A 22,116-nucleotide genomic window follows, 5' to 3' on the forward strand; every position below is an offset into this window, starting at 1 on the left:
AGATGTTGTTTAAAGTCAGGTGGAACTTGGGGTGTGCACCCTTTATCAATCTGTCAGATGTTGCCTCATAGAATTTTTCAAAAGATGCTTCTTTATAAATACCAAAATAGCAACATTACTTTCTATGTAAATAATGATCAGTTTTTGCATTTATGTTTGTAAAAGATTGCAAAAATGAAATGTTTTGCTTTGTAACAAATTGACATTTCTAACACAAACTACTATATTCAATTCTAAATTTAAAAGAGAGAAATTAAAGTTAGTGGCCATAAAAACACCATGCTAATGATGCTAAAATATTAAAGCAACATGTTCAGTTTTAATTTCCATATTAAGATTAGTGTATTTAAAAACAAATGTGACTGTATATTACCAGAATGTCATTTGGAGAAAAAATAAAAATGGTAAACAATAGCTCAAAAACTCATAATCCTTAGCAATGAGGGAAATATGAATTTAAACAAATTTGAGGTATCATCTAACCCTAGTCAGAATGGCTGACATCAAAACATGAACAAAAAAATGCTGGCATACATATGGAATGGTATTGCTGAACCACTCACCAACTATTGGTAGGATTCCAAACTGGTACAGCCACTCTGAAAATCAGTGTGAAGAACCCTCAAAAATCTATGACTAAAACTACCACATAGCTCTTATTACTTCTTGGCATATGCCCAAAGGACTCAACTTTTTATTATACAGATACTTGCTTAGCCATGTCTTTTGCCTGTATCTTGTGAGGTATTAAATACCAACACAAAACCCTCTGAGAAAGAAATCATTGTCACACTCTGACATGCAGCAGCCTCACAAAAAAATGAAATATCTAATAATGAAACTAACCATAGTGATAAAAGAACCCTATAATGAAAACATTATATTTTTGAAGAAAGATATTGTGAAAGAGACGAGGAAATAGAAAACTATTGCATTTCATGGTTTGACAGAATGCGTTAGTATTGTGAAAATGACAATTCTACCAAAAGCTATTTTTAGATTCAGTAATTCTGATCAAAATCACTATCTCATTCTTCACCAAAGTACCCAAAAGTTCATATGGGCTAAAAAAAAATCCTAGAGAGAGAAATAAATCCCATGTAACATGAAAAAACATTGAAAAATAATACAGTAGCATGCAGAACAATGGAATAAAACAGAACACAAAAATATGAATTCAAAGAACTTCAGCCATCTAATATTTAATGAGAATAAAAAATACACTGGAGAAAGGATAGCATCATCAACAAACGATGATGGGAAAACTAAATATTGACATGTAAAAGAATGAATTTAAACCAAGATTTATCATCCTGAACAAAAACTAACTCCAAATACATCGACGATCTAAATGTGAAATCTGAAACACTGAAAATTCTAGAAGAAAGCATGACCATCAGTGTTTCTGAAATGTAAGAACTATTTAAAATTGTGTGTGTGTGTGTGTGTGTGTGTATGACTTTACTTTCTTAGAAGCCTTTGCTAAAAATTCTGTGATTTATACTTTGAAATTTTTCCAAAATTTATTTCTTAGGGTAGCTTTATAACTTATATATCTAATTATAAACACAGAAAGGATTTACTCATTGGTATTCTTTCAAATAATATTTAAAAGTGAATTCAGGGTCATTTCATGGCTCTTATATGTCATGTGTTTTTCTCTGTTTGTGTATTTATCATAAAGAAATGATTAGTGTGTGAGAACTCTGGCTTCATCAATGGATTAATCCAGTCCTCAGAAGAGTTCATAATACAATGTACTATGTTCATAATACAATGTAAAATGGTTTTAAACTAAACATGAAGATTAGATGGATAAAACTATTGACTAAGATTTAAAATGACCATCCCCTCGTGGCCATGGCTTTTTAAGTTCTCTTTCCTGGCTGAACTCCTTGTACCATGGGTGGTTCTACACATCTGTGCTACACCCGCTTCTAGACACGCACATGCACTGGATGTCCCCCACTCCTACCGGTACCCTATGATTTTACATCACCTTGTACCACAAAGAATGGAAGCATCCAGCTACAGACTAACAGCCCTGAAAACTTTTTGATAATCCTTTCTAATTGTTTCTCTTATGTGCTTATAACAGTGGTAAAAACTAATTAACAGAAATCAAATCTCTATGTAAAGGCCTAAATTAGAATATTTTTATGTTCCGGGTGCCATTACTGACCAGTTCCTCTAAAATGGAAGCAAAGGTTTTCTGACTCATTCTGTAATATTCATTGTACAGTTATATGCACTTAGAAAACTGGGGTCAATTGAACATTTTTGAGTGACATATTACAATGAAAATTAAAGTTTTACACAAATGGGTGAAAAATACAGCTAAGAACACTGATAACCCCCCATATAGATTGTATTGTTTATGTTCTCATGCTTATATAATGGTCATATATGGAAATACTTATTAAATTAAAAAGTTTCTATTAAATTGTTAATATGTTTCTCCTTTGTAGTTTTTGTTTGGTTTTTGTTTTTGTTTTTACATTGCAGAGTTTCCCTTCCTTCCCCTTTCTAGTCCCTTCCCCATTCACTCCTCTTCCACTGTTTCTCTTCAGATACAAGTGGCACTACTGTGAATTTCAACCAGCCGTGGTATATCATGTAGCAGTGATTTTAGGCATCTCCTCTTCTTTTGATACTGAATGAGGTAATCCAGTAGAAGGAATGGGTCCCCAAAACAGATAACACAGTCAGAGACATCCCCTGATCACTGTTAAGAGTCTTTCATGAACACTAAGTTTCATAACTGTAACATATAGGCTGAGGGTCAGTCCCATGTAAGTTCCCTGGTTGCTGATTCAGTCTCTGTAAGCCCCTTTGACTCCAAATTACTTGGTTCTATGGGTTTTCTTCTGATGCCCTTGACACCTCTGGCTCCTATATTCTTTCCTTCCTCTCTTCCTCGGAGTTCCCCAAGTCCTCCATCCCCCAATGTTTGTCTGCATGTCTCTTTTTATGCTCTTCTCAGTTTAATGATTAAAGGATGAAGCCTTGCTGAAGATGACTCTGCTAGCCTCTGGTCTAAGAGTATAAGAGAATATCATTAGGAGTAATTTCATTGACTTTGTTTTCCTGCCATCATGTTTGGTTCTGTCCTAGGTGTCTGGGGTATCCTGACTCTGGGTTCTGGCCAATCGGGTGAGCTCCCTCTCAGGGTACGGTTCTCTAACTGTGTCCCTCATTAGTTGGTCACTCCCACTATTTCTGTACCATCTTTACTCCATTACATCATGTAGGCAGGATAAATTTTATATTGAAGGGTTTGTGGCTGGATTGATGTCCCAGCCCCTTGCCTGGTTATAGGGGCTGACCTGCTCAGGCTCCATAGCTCTTGTTTCTGGGAGTCTTAACTAGGGTCACCCTCATAGATTCCTACGAGTATCCATTGCTCTACTTTTCTACTTCATCCCAGAGACATCGTCAGATTCCAGTATTCTTTCCCAGTACATTCACCGTTTATCCTTTTACTCCTGTTCCCTTCTTCCTTCCTCATTTTAGACTGCTGCCCCTGTCGCTGGCAATGTCCCCTCTATTTTCCCTTTACAGTGAGATTCATGCACCTCCCTCCCCCCAATCCTTATTACTTAGCTTCTCAGGCTTTGTGTGGGTCATAGCATGTTCTCCATGACTTTGCAGTTATCTATGTGATTTTAAATTCTTCACCAATGCCAGAGCTTTATTATTATGCCATTGCTGTTCTCTTAGCATAAAAGTAAACACATAGGACATTTTCTTCTAAGAGCTTTTGCTGCTTTTAATTGCAAAATGTGATTACAGACATTGTATTAAAGGAAACAAGCAGATAAACTGGATAATGCTTTACAAGTCTGTGGAATTAATTTTCTTTGTCTGTGTCATTCTTCCTCAAAGGCCTCTCTGCTGGCTGTGTTCTTTGAGATTTTGAGCACGATGGCAGTACATGAAAAGTGGTTCACGATTACTTTCAAGAAGTCCAGAACACTTACTAGTTGTTTCCATTTAAGTTCCCAGAAGCAGTTATAGTGCAGAGGAAGGAAGAACACTTGGCAGAATGCTTCTCTTTCAAGACAGCACAACCTCTTCAAGTCTATCCATATCATATAAAGCAAGAAAAGATCTGTCATGAGATAAGGCATTGAGTGTAGAACAAATGAAGTGATATACTTTGCTTCCTAAGAAACGCTGAGTCCAAAATTTAAAAGTATTATTCTTTCTTCCTATATGCCCACGGATACAAATGTAACTTTGTTCCTTCATCTTTAATTTAATTTTTATTAGTGTATGGGAGGCATACCCATGCCATATCTCTCTTGCGTTGGTCAGAGGACTACTTTGTAAAGTTGGTTTTATCCTTGACATTTAAATGTTCTCTGGGAATTGAACCCAGGTAATTAGGCACACACAGCAAGTGCCTTTACCAACTGAAAAATATCCTGGCCTTATTCCTTCTTTAAAAACAAACATCAAAGAGAAACCCCAAAACAAGATAAGTAATAAAATTGTGACATTATGGGGTATGAATTGATTTCTTAATATATATTTTTGGTGAGTCTGAGACTTTTATTGCTCTGTGTCCTTTGAGAGTTGCTGTGGACACCACTAAAGAAGGCATTGTAAAAATAGAGCATCAGAGAATCAACTGAAATGTTTGTGGAGCTTCTCATCTCAGTGCTGTGTTTCAGAGAAAAGAAAACTGGATAGAGAACATTGTGATGATCGCTCAAAGTCTCAGAGCAGAGAGTGAAACCATGCTTTATTTTACCTTCCACCTGTCAATCACTGAGTCATCACAGACCTTCAAGTGTGTTATAAAATTCTTGGTTTGTGCTTAACTAAATCTATAGCTTTGAGTGTGCAATCATTCAACAAATAATGTATGAATGACTATTGCATGCTTTGCAGTATTGTAAGGTATAGGATCACAGAGAAAACTGAAGACTGGAAAGGCACAGCAGAGAAATTACAAAACTGAAAACTTCCCCAGTGGTAGTGATTACAATTTACAAATAGCTGATGAAATGTATATTGTCTCCATGGAGAATATGATTTTACCTCTGGCCCATAACTTGAATATTTTTATTAAATAGGTGTTTTAAGTATTCTTTTTCTTATTTATAAGACAGTTCTAATAAAAAAAAAACACTATGAGTTCCTTCTTTACAGAAAAAAAACATCAAAATTACTAAAGAGTACAATCTATATCAAAACAGAACATCGTAATTTCTACAGTGAATCTATTGTATCTAAAATCTAGACATCATTCAACATTCCCAGATGCTGTTTGTTATCATTTTTATTTTGGAAGCCAAATTACAAATGTGCAGAGTAGTAGTAAATTAAAGAACTTGAAACATTATCATCAACAACAGCGAGAAATATTCTCACTAGGAAAGCAGTTACTTATTTGCAAAACAGACCTTCTCACCAAGCCCACCAAGTAAGCATGATGTTCACAGTCCTTTTTAGCATGCTATAGCTATATATATCTGTTTGTCTTTCTATCTCTTCTAAAATCTCTATATGTATTTATTCATATCATCATTCATATCATCAATATCTATATCCTGTGAACTATAACAGCTATAGTTAATAGAATTTTATGGAATGAGATGTTTAATTTTTGTTTGTTGAACTAGCTATATCTGGTTTCTGACTAGGATCCCAGATAATAGTTGTTTCAGGGAAGTGCAAGTGATTCACTGATAGATTCAGAGTATCAGTGGTATATATATATATATATATATATATATATATCATTCTTGGCATAAAAATGACGTTTTAAAGATACGTGTTTTTAAAATAAGACTCTCGGGGTATTCAGAAAAGTCAGAAGGGATGTTTTTCCCAGGAGGAGCTTTTCTAGTCTTCCTGTTTCATATCTTCTAATAATAAAAATAACAAAGAGATTTCTTTGCAAATCTCTATCAAATAATCTGATTTTTTCAGAAAAGAAGGAAACAATATCACACATGAGCTAACTTTTTGAGTGCGGTCTCAGAGGAAAAGAGCTTTAACATCCAGCACAGGGGTGAGAACATGTTAGGTATAAGACTGTACTCAGATCCAACTGTAGATTTTGTGTAAATCAGTGCAAAAGAAGTGCAAGGATTAACTTGTTCAAATGTAGTCAAGAGTTTTGGAGAGGTGGGACCAAGTTATTCAACCATGTATGTGACTCTTCTTTGTGTACAGTACTATTTACAGGTCATGAGCTCATGAAGATAGCCCTGATGATATTTTGCTATAAAATATGTATATACCTCTTTTGGAAAATATTGTAAGATTATGTGCTGTGCATAACGAAGTCTAATGCACTTTTCCTTTAGACTTAAATCTCTTTGGACATAACCCCCAAGGTATATCTGCTGTCATCTCTGTGTGATGCAGATCACTGCCCATGTTGCCGCAAGTGACCAGTCTAGGGTGGAGCCTGTCAGATTTTCTTCATGAGGAGTTAAGAAGCAAGAGAAACAATACCAAGGTTCCTGTGGCATTAGAAGAAGAAAAGTCTGAATATTTGTGGATAAATTGGCATGTTAAAATGAATTTGAAAACTAACATCATGAAAATAGGCTCCTTATTTTTGGAACCTGAGAAGGATGAATGAAGGAGAGAGGTTACATTAAAAGAAAGAAAACAGACAGGAGATGGGGAGAGAGAAAAGGAGGGAAGGACAAGGGAGGATGCTGTACGCAGAAAAGCTAATCTCTGTTAATCTTTTACTAAACCTCTTTAAAAGTGATAGAGAAGAAGAAAGTGATGGTAGAAAGCAGAAGCTGGGAACTAGTGTTTCTCATAGCAATTTTCAATTCCATATTTCGTGCTGTGGGACAATTCTCTTGTAATGACTTGTCACTCATATTGGTTTAATAAAACACTGATTGGCCATTAGTTAGGCAGGAAGTACAGGCAGGGCAACTAGACTAGGAGAATTCTAGGAAGAATGACAGAAACATAGTTGTTAGTTAGACACAAAGAAAGCAAGATAAGAATGCCATACTGAGAAAAGGTACAGAGTCACATGACTAAACATAGATCCAAATTCTGGGTTAATTTAAGTTGTAAGCACTAGTTAGTAATAAACCTGAGCTAGAAGGCCAACAATTTATAATTAATATAAGACTCTGTGTATTTCTTTGGGATTGAAAGTCTGTGGGGCCAGGTGGGACAGATACTTTCATATACATATTTAATGCACTGCCTTTCTCACCCTTGCTGATTTGAGTGGTTATTCTCTGTTCACTCAAGCAATCACTGAACAAACACTGTGCTCTGATCAAATTAAGGAAATGATTGAATTAAAATAAATTCTATAATGTTAATGTTAACCATTCTTTTGAGTAGTCAAGGTACGAGTGTATGCTATTATTATCATGTTATTATCCACTTCTGGATGTAACAAAATAAGCCAAGATTCCTGACCCAATTGACTGGATGGTGGAAGAGCGACAGTGAGAGCTCATATAACTGTGACTGCAGTTAGTTTGAGCAATCCCGCCTGCTCTAACCTTAATTTGAAAGGTTGGCAACAGGGGTGGAAAGCAAGGGAGCTCAAAAGGGCCTGGAGGGAGGAAAGGAAAGGTGATGAGTGATGTAACTGTTTATAAATTAAAGATTTGTTTTTTTTTTTTAAAAAGGACAGAAGCATAAGCACTATTTGTGGTTCTGCAGTTCTTTTATACTGTTTAATTTTTTTAACAAAACTAATTAATATTCACTTTTGTTGATTTTACTGTGTAGCAAATTGATTTGTTGTATAAAATAAGCAGATCTATTTTTCTTTTATTATTTTGCACTACTCTGTTTTGCTGTACTAGATTATCAAAATATGACTTGGCTATACTTTTTGTTTGAATCAGTTTATGCCCACATCTATTGTCAGAAAATGTTTCTATGTATCTATTAAAAAATGAAAATCTTATAAAAATAATTGACTAATAAATTTTGGTATGATTTCAAGACTTTGATAAATCAACAAGATTTTTGTTTCTGAGCTAGAATGCATATGAGATAATTGGTAAGTACTATTACGTTTTGAATTCTTCCCTTGAATTATGTTGTTTAGTTTTCTTACATTTAAGTGTATATGTAAGTAATATGTCTCTATTCACAAGAATATACAGAATTTGCAAAGGGGGAAATAGTATCATGTAAAATCCTTTTGCATAATATTCAATTAAATAAACAGATTTATAGTATCATCATAATATTTAATCAGAGCTAGTCTCAAATTTGTGATCCTCCTGTTGCGTCCATCCAAGTACTGAGATTATAAGATTTCTATAAAGAACATATTAATTTTAATCAGTGTATGATCTCCTAATTATTCAGCTTTGATATAGACAGGCATTCACTTTTTAAAATATAGTGAGAATTTTTAGTTGCAGGAAATTGTAAACATTTTAACTTGCTTCCATGCTTTTTCTTTCACTGTGATGGTTTTTAGGTGAGTGGTTTTGCATGTGCAGACTGACTCATGTCTAAGATATTATGTTTTGAGATAATCTCAGAGATGTGTAAAAATGTAAAAATAAAATAAAATAGTTTAAAAGTTTTAAGATCTTTATTATTTGTTCATTTAAAAATTTATGCATATATAATATGGATGCAGATTAATATAATGCTCTCTAATCTGTATCACATCTATTATTTCACCCACAAATTCTTTTTCCACATTCATGAATTTTAATGTTCTTTTAAGGCTATTTTGTTATAAAAATTATACTTCAATAATTTGCAGCATGTTTTCCCAACAATGTTATTTCATTTTTGTTTCACTAACATAAATTATTATTCTCTTTCTCCATATATCTTGATACTCCCTTTTGTACATCTAGAAAACAAAACATCCTTTCACTATTATTTTGACAATAATAATTTGATCTTTATAGTATCTTTTTAGAGAAGAAATGTTTCAATATTTCAATTTCTAAACATTTATTGTGCTTATCTGCATTTATGTCTGCTTTCCCTGTTTAGGGATTTCCTGTTGTGGTATTTACAAATAGTTCTTTATCAATTTACTTAATTGCATAGGAATTCTAAATGTAGCACATAATTTGTTTTAAATAAAAAAAAAATCTATGTATTCAGAAAAGCAGGCTTTTTCAAGTCTTGGGCTTAAAGTGAGCCTTACCATGCAGGGGACTTTCACTCTGGAGTTATTTGGATATTTTTGGAAGTTGGAGAATGGCTGGTTAAATATCAGAAATCAAAGTCCTTCTAATAGCTTGCTTTTCTGCTCATAATTACAGGGGAATTTCCCCAGATAACTGAAACACAACCAGTAGATAGGAAGACTACTTCTTGAACAACAAAGTAGCAGGGATGAACTGGTCTTTGTTTATATGATAAAAGATTTCACTAATTTTCTTTCATGTACCTGTCATGAACCTGTTGATCTTGTTTCATCTTCTGCAAACCCTGCAAAGCTCTTTTATTTTGACACATACTTATTAAACCTAGATGTACTAATGTAAAGTATATAAAACACTATGATTTGAAATGAGGATATTTTAAGATATGTTAATATGTTATGAAAAGATAGCTGAAAGGGTTTTGAGTTACCTTTCTTGGAGTAGTAAGTGAACTAAAAATAAATAAAATCAACCTTATAATTTGGGACTATGCAACAGGATGGCAGTTTAATCACTACTGTAATACATTCTCTCTTGAATGTAAATCCTACTTTCTTCAGAAATACAGAAACATATCAATTGTCTTTATGAATATATAAACCTGCTGATAAGAGTGGTCAAGTAAGATAATATTCAGTCTGGGAAGAAAAAATCCTCAAAAATGGCCTTACAATATTGCAGTGGGAAAGGCAGAAGTCATGGATTGAAGTCAATGATGAGAACAGTTGAACAGTGACTAGTAAAGTCAACAAGGAGTGAGGGAAAGTGCTACTCTCAGAGTTAATTAATATATATACACACAGAGAGACAAAAAGGAGCCAAACAAAGATGTTTACAGCTAAAAATAGACCTGAGAGTTATTTACAGTTTATGCTCTCTACTCTTCCAGATAAAGAAACTAAAGGTTCATGAGATTATCAAGTACCATCATGAGAGACCAATAATCACTGGAAGGGAAAAAAAAAACCATCAGTTTATGTAAGAAGCTTTTGCCATTTAAAAATGAAGGATGGATGATTATAGTTACATATGCAGTGTTGAGAAAGCAACATGATCATACACACTTGTCATCAGACTAGAAAGATAATTCTGTTATTGGAGATTAGATAAATAAATGTGGGCAGTGGGTTATTTTCCATGATGTTCATCCCATAATCTGTAATACAATATTGTCTTTAATAAAGAAAATCCGAAATTTCCATAAAAGCTGAGAATGTTTGCTACAGTATATAAATATCAGTCAACAATTTCTACAATGCCGTTCACAACTATACCTTTTAAGTTAATCATGACCCACCACTAAAAAGACACTAGTGAAAATTTAACTCGATTGCTGTATGTATTTATTGTCCTAAACTAAAAAACAAGCAACTTAGTCTGTAAAGGCTCCCATAGAAAGATTTCTTTTTTTTTTGTTTTTTTTTTGTTTTTTTTTAATTTATTTATTTATTAAGGATTTCTGCCTCGTCCCCACAACCGCTTCCCATTTCCCTCCCCCTCCCCCGATCAAGTCCTCCCCCCCCCCCATCTGCTCGAAGAGCAATCAGGGTTCCCTGACCTGTGGGAAGCCCAAGGACTGCCCACCTCTATCCAGGTCTCATAAGGTGAGCATTCAAACTGCCTAGGCTCCCACAAAGCCAGTACGTGCAGTAGGATCAAAAACCCACTGCAATTGTTCTTGAATTCTCAGTGAGATTTTGTGCCCTTATTTCCATGCTGGGATTCGTCTGGCTTGAATTTGTGCATACCATCTTGTCTCGGTGTGTTCATTGTGAATCAGTCCCATCCTTTGAGGAAGAGACTGTTTTCTTGGAATTTCCTACCTCCTTGTTCTTTAAATAAGCAACAAAAAATAATATTCTTTGACTCCAATTACTTGGGCCATGATGTTAAAAAATTATCCACGAAATTTATGCTTTATAATATTTCTCAAATTCCCACACTAAAATCATTAAATGTTTTTGATACACTTAAAAAATCATCTTCTACAAGTCAGTTACATTATTACCTAATATTTTCATCCCTGTAATGATAGAGAATGGTTAAAGAGGGACCGTTAAATTTTATCATACTTAAGATAAATGTTAAATGAATCAATCTTAGCTGTTCCTTCTATTAAAACAAAGCAACAAATAATTGTATGATATGATGGATGTATTCACCCAGTTCACTCTATAGACTTTTTGTTATCTATGCTTATCTCGTAATAGCATGTTGTACACTGTAAATGTACATACAACAATTTTTAAATGCCCATAAAATACAAAATTTGACTGAGAGAATGGATGTGTGTGGAAAGAGAACTGTATGCAAAGATGATTAAAAGGAAATACAGTCTATTCCTAGACTCAAGATTCTTTCTTAGTCCATGGTGAATAAATCAAATCTTACTTGTTCTTCCTGAATATTCTAATATTAGCTGAATTTGTCTTCTGCCAAACCTTAAAAAATTGTTTTAGAAATGACAGAGTAATGCTTGCTGTGCTAGACCATTTAGACTGCTATAAAATGTACTATTAACAGAGTAGCCCATAAACAATAAATATGCACCTCTCCTTGTGATGGAAGAAAGAAAATCCCACACAAAATTCCTAGAGATTTAGTGTCTGCTGATTGCCCATTTCGCGGTTTCTAGATGGAGACATACTGCTGTATTTTCAACCTACTGCTGTGTTTTGATACATTGATGATAACTAGACAACTTTCTACGTCTCACATTATAAAACATTTTATCCTATTCACGAAACGTTCTCTTTCTGACAAAAAATCACTAAAGACACTACTGCAAAATATAATTGATTTGCAATGTATGATTTCAGTGCTAGAATTTGGGAGGTTACAAGCATTCAGACTACAAGTGGATATTTTAAATGAATATTTTAACATAAAGATGACTGAAAAACTCTCTCGAATCTAAAGAAAGCCTAGGTTTTTCTACTTTAAGGCAAGTTAGAAATGATTGGACAGTTAGAGCTAAGTTGAATTGGATGGGGCTATAAAAACCATGGCAAATGGGTGGTGGTATGTAAAACAGTCTTCAGAGTGAGGTGAAACTCTATCCATCCACCTGTGGCAAGAACCTGTTTCCTTTACACAAAGAAATTCAGAACATCTGAGATAATCACCTGTGTATGTTTCCATTCATACATGAAGCATATTATATTATTATGAAAGAGTTTTCTCATCTTCTGGCAAAGGCTTCCTTCAAATCTAGAATCTTAGCCCACAAAAATGTGTGTGTGTGTGTGTGTGTGTGTGTGTGTGTGTCTGTGCAAGAGAGATAGAGACATGGGGGCTGGAGAGATGGCTCAGTGGTTAAGAGCATTGCCTGCTCTTCCAAAGGTCCTGAGTTCAATTCCCAGCAACCACATGGTGGCTCACAACCATCTGTAAAGAGGTCTGGCGCCCTCTTCTGGCCTTCAGGCATACAGACAGAATATTGTATACATAATAAATAATAAATATTAAAAAAAGAGAGATAGAGACAGACAGAAAGAGACACAGACACACATACAGAGACGCTTTAGCTAGTTGGAATAAAAAGTCATTCAACTTTTACAAACCTTCCTATCCCTTTATGTGATAGTCCTTGGTTGAGTTCTCAGCAATCCTCAGGAGAGACTGATTTACATTGTATAGACCAACAGCCAAGTAAATGAGGCACATTTTCTTGGCTTTGATTCTTTTCCATTTAGCTAGGTCTACTTTTGAGAAATACCTCCTCAGTTTCTTCAATATTTGACTTGACTCCTCATGTCAGATTCTACTTGAAGGAAATTAAATTTAAGATATTCTTTTGCCTTTATTTTCTTATTTAACAGTTTAGAAATGGATATTAATAATAATGAAGATTATTTGAACTAGAAACTCTGGTGACTATCAGTAGAATTAGCAATGGGTTACTGTGGGATACAGCTTTTCAATGAATCCACAATGAGATACCACCTACTACCTGGGTCAGTTTCTCTCATGTATAAAGCATTTTGGTTTCACTATTCTGGAATTGTTACTGATGACATCCCACCCATTCATCTTTATTAGTTCCCTAGAAAGATAAAATGCACGGAAACATGAAAGATACTAAGTTTCAAGAGTACACAAAAGTGGACAGCTCAGCAAAGCAGAACAAACAATTTTGAAGATGTGATAGGAGGATATTTGGTTAACAGTGGGACAATGTTCTAGGAGCCCTCATATTGTCTAACTTTCCAAACCTATGACTTAATTTATTGTTTTCTGTTTTCAGATTCACTTTTTATCAACCCCAAGTGTAGTGGTGAAGTTTGAGGTTTATCAGTTGGTTCAAATGAAAAACAAACAAATTCTAGAAATGATTTTTCGGAGTAGATTACTACAACTGGTACCTTGCTGAAAGTAAGAGACTGGAGATGTCAAGCACAAAATAACACACCCATTTCACACTCTTCTCCACAATTCTCGAGAATCGTGGAAAGATTGTTAAGAGACAGAGGAAATGGACACCTGCAGCAAAACAGCATTTGCCAAACCTGACAAAGTCATCACACAGAAAAAACTCAAGCAGCCACATGACCTCCAGAAGACCTAGTTAGTTAAAATCCCAGCATGGATTCGGGGGAGCTCCTGAAGTCCCATCCCTAGATGAGCAGTGATTAGCTATAGATGGCTACTGGACAAGAAGTGTTTCTGTTGTTTTTTATCAGAGATGCAGCCTGAGTTCATTTTTCTTTGTTCCAGTAATGGTCCTGTTCCCATACACATACTGTTAGCAAAAAGTGGAATCAAAGAGCTTAAAATATATCACACAAAGTTGGTAGGAAAAAATGATGGTGGTATAGTAAAGGTTCAGAGAAAAGAAATTGGGGATGCATATTTTAAAATGACATTATATGCTTGTATTCAATTCTCAAATCATATTTTATTAAGTTGGAAGAAATGTTACTACAAAAATTTAAATGAACACCATGATTTTCTCACCTTTATGAATTTATATTCTCAGACTGGAATCCCCTGAGGGAAGGGATATACTCCCCAGGAATTACATAATAAGCTGGTGTATAAGGTCATGACCCTCTAAATCTAAACTTAAATTAGGATCAGTGGTTGTTTCTTTTGACAGGCTTCTTACATTGTTATAAGCTAACAATTGCATATAATCTCTCCTGGAATGAATCCTAATCTCAGTAATTCAACTTCATTTTATTATATACTGAAACCTTATATCCTTTCTCTTCCCTGTTAGCCATATAATCCCTGAACTCAAGTCTCACAAGAGATGAGAAGCTGTTAGCTAACCATGTGACTGAGCAACAGTGTCTCCTGACACAGTGTGACATATATTGTCAACAGTTATTAAAGAAGATTTACATTAATTAACAATTAATGACTAAGAATCACGGACTCCAAGAGAGACACCATTTTTTCTATGTTGTATTGAAATTGTTGATGATAAATAAGAACAAATGATTATGAATTGATGTAATTAATATTTTTTCCCTGAACAGAACAAAGCCCACAAAGAATAAGCTTCCTATGATAGTTCCAGATGTGAAGATGTTTACAGGAAATGTTTAGAAGCAGACACATGCAACTTTGCTTCCCATTTTCCTGGGTGATTTATTGGTTATTTGTGCACAGTTGGTTGCTTCCCAGTGTCTGATGCACATTAACAGTGTCCTGAAGATCATTTGCATTTCTCTAGTGAGTTAGTGTGCTGCTTTCCCCCCGTTGAGACTCTATAATTATGCTGAAACCTTTTGTCTGTGACATTGGCAGTTCTCCTGGAGTGCACACATCTCCCAGCATCCTACAGATGTTGCTCAAAGTTAATCTAGTGGCAAAGGATGCCTGGTTTTGTTCACATTTTGGAAAACACTAGTGAGAATTTCCGCTCCCATTTTTATCTTTGTCTTTTTAATTTTCCTAACGTTATTCAAATCCTCTGTGTGATGCCTGACACCAGGGACACCACATGGTCAGTGGCTTAGATTGACTCTCCACTGTATTTTCAGGTCTTTCAGATGTCTCACTTTTCAAGGCTTTCACAGAACAGCTGAGCCCTCATAGCAGTGGCTGAGCCCCATGGGTTCACATTTTCAAGTACTTAAGCTCCTGTAGTGATTGATGCTGTAGATGAAAATATATCAGTAGGCCTGATAGATGAAGTGGAAAATGTACATTTCTCCATTTAGAAGCTGTGTTGCTAAGAGTATTTTGTATGTATGTGTGATTGATAGTAAAGGTCTCCTTATCTATAAGAGGAAATAAAACAACTCTGCAGAAATAACAAACCTCCTTAAAGTTAAGAGAAAGCCCCACCCTACCTATTCACTATTCTTGTCAGTCACCAGCATAGTTTGACCAACTTTACACAGTATTAAGCATTATAGTTAAGTTTGTGAACATTGTTTCTTTTGTAAACACTGAAAATAGGCATGTGTTGTTTCAGAGCTCTGAGAATGTTCATGACATGTTCACAATTTCTGCCACACCTTTGCTATCCCTCTCCTTCCATAGCCTTTCAGTTTAATATGAGTCCTCATGCTATGAATCTATCATTAGCTCGTGATTGATTACAAACTTAGAAAAATCCATTATTAAAATTAGCATGCAGCTATGTCTTTATTAAAGCACTATCAAAATCAAAGAGCATGTTGTTCTTTAGTGCAAGCGAATAAATGCATCAACAATGCTCTTCTTGGTGGAAAAACAAACAAAAAATAAATCTTTTTATTGTGTTACTTATCATATTCCAAACCCTTTCTACATTTTGTAATTGAACAACTATTGGTGAATCTTCAATAATCAGATAAGTCTGTTGTTATTTGAAAAAAATAAATCTTACATGATATTAGTTAATATTAAATGTTAATAAAAAGGTACATGAACTCGTTGATTTGATTATCTACATCTGTGAGAAGTACTTAAAATTCATTTAGAAGTTTTATTTTGGTTCAAAAAATAATAAAAAATCTGTTTCTGTTTGGTTGGCTCTTTTTTTTTTTCCTTTTGATGTGGAGCGTGTTACTGGGAAGATCACTGTAACAGAAACAAAAAACATGTGACATAGCAGAGCTATTCTCTTCAGTATGGCTGGGAAGGAAAGGAGAGAGGGAGGAAATAAGAAGGTAGAAAATGGAAGGAGGAAAAGAGGAGGAAGGGAGAAAGAAAGAGAGAAATACAGAGACAGAGAGATAGAGAACAGACAAGGGTGCCAATAACCCATTCATTTTTCAATAGAAACATCCTCCATTTGGTTCTAACAGTTTCCAAGAACACCACAGCACAGGCAGTGGACAAAATCTTTGGGATATAAACATATGGGGCACTTTTAAAATTTAAACTACTACCATGTAGTATAAAATATAGCTTTGTAATATAAATTTCTGTTTTGTTCCATTATCTATGTTAGGTAGGAAGGAATGCAATGCTGTTTCACTGATTGAATAGATAAGAAAATAATATTAGAAATATTGTAGCGTGAGAAGGTACCAGAAGAGGCAATGCTTTTACCTCATTGCTTAAGGCCATGATAATACAACTGCGTTCTCTATTCCTAAATCTTGGGCTAAAATTTTGGAAATTTAGAAGCTAAACCATACACAACAATGATTTTAAAAATATAATCATTTAGGAGACCATTAGCCTCCAGTATATTATCAGTTAGTCAACCTTGACAAAGGATGAAATCCGTTCTACTACTAGCAAAATCAATATAATTATCCACCAGTTTTTAAATAATTGACCAAAGTACATTGACATCCAACTGAAATTAAAAAATAGACTTGTCTTTGCACAAGGAAAATTACCAGTTATGGGCTTGCTGACTATTTTTCTAAAGTCTTACTCATGGTGAAAGAGTATATGATTCACCTTCAGTGACAAATAGATCCTTCCCACAGTTCTTTGTAATAGGAGTCTCTTCTGGCTAGTAATAATTAAACATAAATTTGCTGAAATATTCAAGATGGTTTAGTTTTTTTTCCCTGTCATTATCTACTCTTTTTAAAGTGGAAGCCTGACAGAAACTGTTTCCATCATGTAAACATATCTGGCATGTTAAGTGAGGGTAACATTTAATATATATTAGTATGCCCAAGATTAGAACATTCTATATAGAATAAATACAATAAGTGCACATAGATATTAGTTAGAGGCCTCTTTGTGTCTTCGTTGATTTATAAGGACAGCACTACCATTCACTAATATATTAAATCTACTCAAATAATTGATGGTAGTATTTATTAGTAGGATACAGCTAGTAGTGGCACTATCCTATTATTATGCAATATTTGCTGAAAAGATGCTTGGTTTAAAAATAATTAATGTGGTAATATTTTGTTTGTGATCAAACAAATTAAGCTGGTCTGAAGATCAGAGTGCTGGGCTAGCCACTAATTAGCCATCGAGGCCAGGCAGTGGTGGCACACACCTTAATTTCATCACTCAGGAAGCAGAGGCAGATAGATCTCTTTGAGTTCAAGGCCGTCCTGACTACATAAGATTGATCCAATCTAAAAGAGAAACAGAGTCAGGTGGTAGTGGCTCACATCTTTAATCCCAGTGGCTGGGAGTCACATGTCTTTAATCCCAGCAGTATGGAGGTGGAGGCATAAAGTAATATGTCTGGGTGGAGAAAGAAATATAAGGTGGAAGGAGACAGGAGACAGGATTCAGTCTGAGGATACCTGGAGACAGGATCTTGCCCACTTTGGTCCAAGGATTCAGTAGAGGTAAAAAGTCTCTCTAATGATTTGGTCCTTTACTTCTCTGCTCTTTGAGCATATGCCCCAATATCTGACTCCAGGGTTTTAAGACCAATTAGAATGTGTGCTACATTTCCATGACTTCTAAGATGCTAAAATTAAGTTATGCTTTAATATGAGATTCTATTACACAGTGTTTCTAGCTAATTTGATGAGGGGATTTACTTTCAATGTTTTTAATGAGAACTTTGTCCCATGAAATCATGATTTTCATGTCAATATCTCATTTGTAAACAGATATAAAACAATAGAGTATATTTAAACAGGCATAGGCTGTGCAGTGTAGCATATGCCTAAAACTTGCACCGGTTCAAGCCAAGCAGTGTCCCAGTACTGAGAGGTGGACACGGGGTCCCATTCCTGATCGAGAAGCTGTCCGCAACTGATACCAATTGGAAAAGGAAAAATCAGTTTTCTAGAGTAGAGCAGTACTGAGTATTTCAACCAGTTCAGGGCAGGACACGTGCTCTGGACTTGTTGGCCAGCAAAGCAAAAACTTAATGGTAGTTTTATAAACATTTTGTTTTGTTTGGAATTTTTCATTTATTTCAATTGTTGTGCTTTACAACATTATTTGTATTGGAGTTTTCTTTTTTATTGAAGGAGAAAGAGAAAAGGAGAAAGAGAGAGAAAAGATATATATTGTGTTGAAGGAGGTGAGGAGGAACTGAAAGGAACTGAGAGGGGAAAATCATGATCAAATATATTTTATAAAATTTATATTAAATAAATCAAAATAATAGAGTGAATGAGAACAAAAATATTCCCTATGGTTTCATGGATGATGTGTTTTAAATTAAAACATTATTCTATAGATTTTTTGTGTGTTAATATAATAGACTTCCATTAAGGTGTCTTCTACTATTCTCTAAGGACAAAGGGAACATGGTATTCTATTGGGTTTTGGTTGAGCTGGGTCCTATTATAAATCTCTGCTCTTGGAAATGTTGTGTTGATTTTCTAACAAGCACCTCAGCATGTGGCCTTGTTTGGAAAGACGATCTTCAAAGAAGTAACCAAGGCAACATAGATTGACAGTGCTAGGCCTCATGTAGTATAACAGGCTCCCTTATATTAAACAGGAATTTGGACACAGATACAGTGAAAGGCCATCCTAAATATTGAGGGATAAATCTGGGTAAAAAAATCTACAAGGTAAAAAAACACTAAGAATTTCTAGAAAAAACAAGTCATCTCACAGAAATAGTCAAGCGTTTACAACCTCAGGAGCATCTGAGGCTGCCAACAATTTGATGTTGGATTTCTAAATTCTACAATGATGAGTTAATAGCATTTAATTATTTAATAAATAGTATGTTATGTATGTTAGATATCAGAGGAAATGAACAGGTAAATTCAAAGAATGGAGTTGTCAAATAATGAAAAAGAACATATTCAGCTTGAGGGTCAGAGAAGCTTCTGAGAGAACTCTATAATTCAATTAATTAATTTATTTTACTTATACACAAATGATATGCTAATTTCCATAAAACCCTCTCTGTCTAATGTAAAGCATAGTTTTGAATAGTTGTCCAATTAAATGTTATATGCTGTGATTGGAAAAACAGTTTTTCCTGAGTCACAGAAATGAGCAAACCAGGACTCAAATTTAAGTTTTTATTTCACAAGCTATATGCTATAACCAACAGAATTAATTCACTACAAACCAAGGCTTGTTACTACTCCAATGTGTAGATCTATGTTTTCAAAATAAATGCTGAAATACCTGACATAAATTATCAATGATATCTGTAAATTGTAAATATAACTATATAATTTCATCACAATAGGCTGTGGGCACCACCATCTATGTAGTAAAGGGTCTTCCAGCATATTCTAGTCCTTACTTAGGAAACTTCAGGCTAAGTCCTGGTAGAATAAAATGCAGAGCCTGGGATAGAGTTGCATGTGTGGCAAACAGATTTCTGTGGCAATTTTTCCTCTCTAATTTTCCAAGAAAACTATTTGTATTTAAACTAAAATGTACCTCTACTGTGAGCCAATTTCTGTACATTTGGGGCTTTCTTCTCTTTTAAATTTAAGTTTTCTAAGAGACAAGAATACTGCCTTCTCAGACTAGCTAGAAATAATACCACTGTGTTCATGTTTCACTGGAGTTAGATACAGGGCAGAATTTCAATCCTGAATTGTGACTGTATTTGTAGACATTTACCTCTATCCCTGAAGCATGATACAAAAATTCTTTCGTGGCTGAAACTTAGGAAAGTTAATATTTTCCTTATGAGCCCTAAAGTGACAAATACCCATGCCGCTGGCTAGTAATTCCTATTTTCAGTCTGGTTTTAATCACAAAGCAGGAAACCCTTATCACAAAGAAAATATTTCAGGTATATAATGTGATGTTGGTGAGTTTCTGAGACTTGCATTCTTACCGAAGGGACATTCAGTATGAAGAGTGTTTGCAGTTCTAGTAACTGTAAATGTTGGGAGGTTTAGCAAACCTCCCTTTGCTTCCTTAATACAGGTACAGGACATTGAAGAGAATTGTTTTATCCCATTATTGGGACATATTTAAGTCAAATTGTCACTGGACTTAAGTTTTAAGTGTGTTATGCTGTTAAAGGAAAAGCAAAGGGGAAGTGTGCTGACTCTGTCATTTTGCATTTCCCCAGGCATTTTAAGCCTGTGCATGTTGCAATGCAATGTCCATCAGATGCATGCTTAGGAAGGGCACAATTGAGGTAAAACCTATATGCTTAAATAATTTACAGTTTTGTCTTGGCTGTATTGATAGATATCCTGAATGGCAAGCAACCTGCTGATCTTATATTAAAATATCCCAAAGGGTACATTTTTTTATATCATCTTGTTTATATAAACCTCTCCCAAAGTAGATACTTTAGACAAGTTTGTAAAATTCTGTCCCTGTGAAAATATTATCTCAGGATTTCATTTCTAAGTATATATATGTGTGTATATATATATATATATATATATATATATATATATGTGTGTGTGTGTGTGTGTATGTGTGTGTATAATGTATTTATGTATATTATATATATTATGTGTATATAATGCATTTATGCTATTATAAACATATTTACTTTAGGGACTTAGCAATTTTCTTTGTGAATGTGTATGAATATAAATATGTGGAAGAAGCATAAATAGGATTAATCATTTTATTTTTGTAAAATTTTTATTTTCTGAAATTATAGGGAACTGAGGAAGCAGTTGAAAATATCAGAATAAAATAGTGGCCAGATCTGGGTAAGAGAATACATTGGCAGAAATTATTTCATGATTAACCTCCCTTCTGAATTCATTCAGATTGCACATAGTCTTTTCTGCTTCAATATTAATACCTGTGTCACAGAGGCTGGATGAATCTGACCAGTGATCATTTAAAGACCAGGTCTTGACCTTCCGTCCTGAGACAGTGTTATGCTGCTGTTGTATATAACTGTATTTTGTGTCAGCAGTGCATAGGCTGTTGACCCCAGTCCAGCCTGACGTGTTTCTTTAGATACAGTTTTGCAAACTTTTTGCATTAACTGTTGTACAGCATGCTTCTTCTAAGCAGCCAGTGCATATGTCGTTTCCAATAAATGACATAGCTATAGTGATGAAAGTATCTTCTGAATGCTTCAAATTGCTAAAATTAAGGAAATGTCTTTCTTCTCTTCTTTCACATAGAAATGCTTCATCATGACTTGAATGTTTTACAAATTCCCACCTAATAATTTTTGTCACTTTGGTTATGCTGTTATCCAGGTTCATTCAAGGTTGGCTTTAATTTATACGATTAACCTTAGGTTCATTTTTGCCATCTCACCTAAATAGAAAGTGAACTATCTTATTATATGGGTTAAAACAAAAATACGGTAAATTTTCATCAGTTCATTGTATTTCAGTCTGAAAACACATGTTAAAGGCAAATGACCAGTAACTCTGAGAGAAAAGTAAATAGAAGATGTAGTATTATTATTTGACTAACAATTGGGCAATGAATGTATGTGTTCAGTCATAAGTACTAAAATTAGTCATTATGAAAATTTAAAAACTACACAAACTTATTTATAAATTTTTAATCATTGCAGATTTATAAGTAAGCTTTAAAATAATGTGCTCTGAATTTATCTAAGATAGTTCCAATTTATATTGTTTACTTTTCTTTAAGCCTTCACTTAGCACTGGATAGTAAGTACCAAACCTTACTTCAGTCCTTTCAGTGCTCTAGTGAAAAATTCATGCTACTTTATAACTTTATAACACAG

At 34.4% G+C, this 22,116-nt stretch overlaps 1 protein-coding gene across 43 annotated transcripts in view; it reads left to right on the forward strand.

Annotated features, from left to right (window-relative positions):
* Positions 1-22,116, forward strand: part of Ptprd (protein tyrosine phosphatase receptor type D) — a 2,219,644-nt gene that overhangs the window by 53,535 nt on the left and 2,143,993 nt on the right. The gene's annotated exons all lie outside the window — the stretch shown is intronic.

This window comes from Microtus oregoni, unplaced genomic scaffold (assembly GCF_018167655.1).
Source record: "Microtus oregoni isolate MIOR12 unplaced genomic scaffold, Mior012 000041F_ref0000270, whole genome shotgun sequence".
NCBI lineage: Eukaryota > Metazoa > Chordata > Mammalia > Rodentia > Cricetidae > Microtus > Microtus oregoni.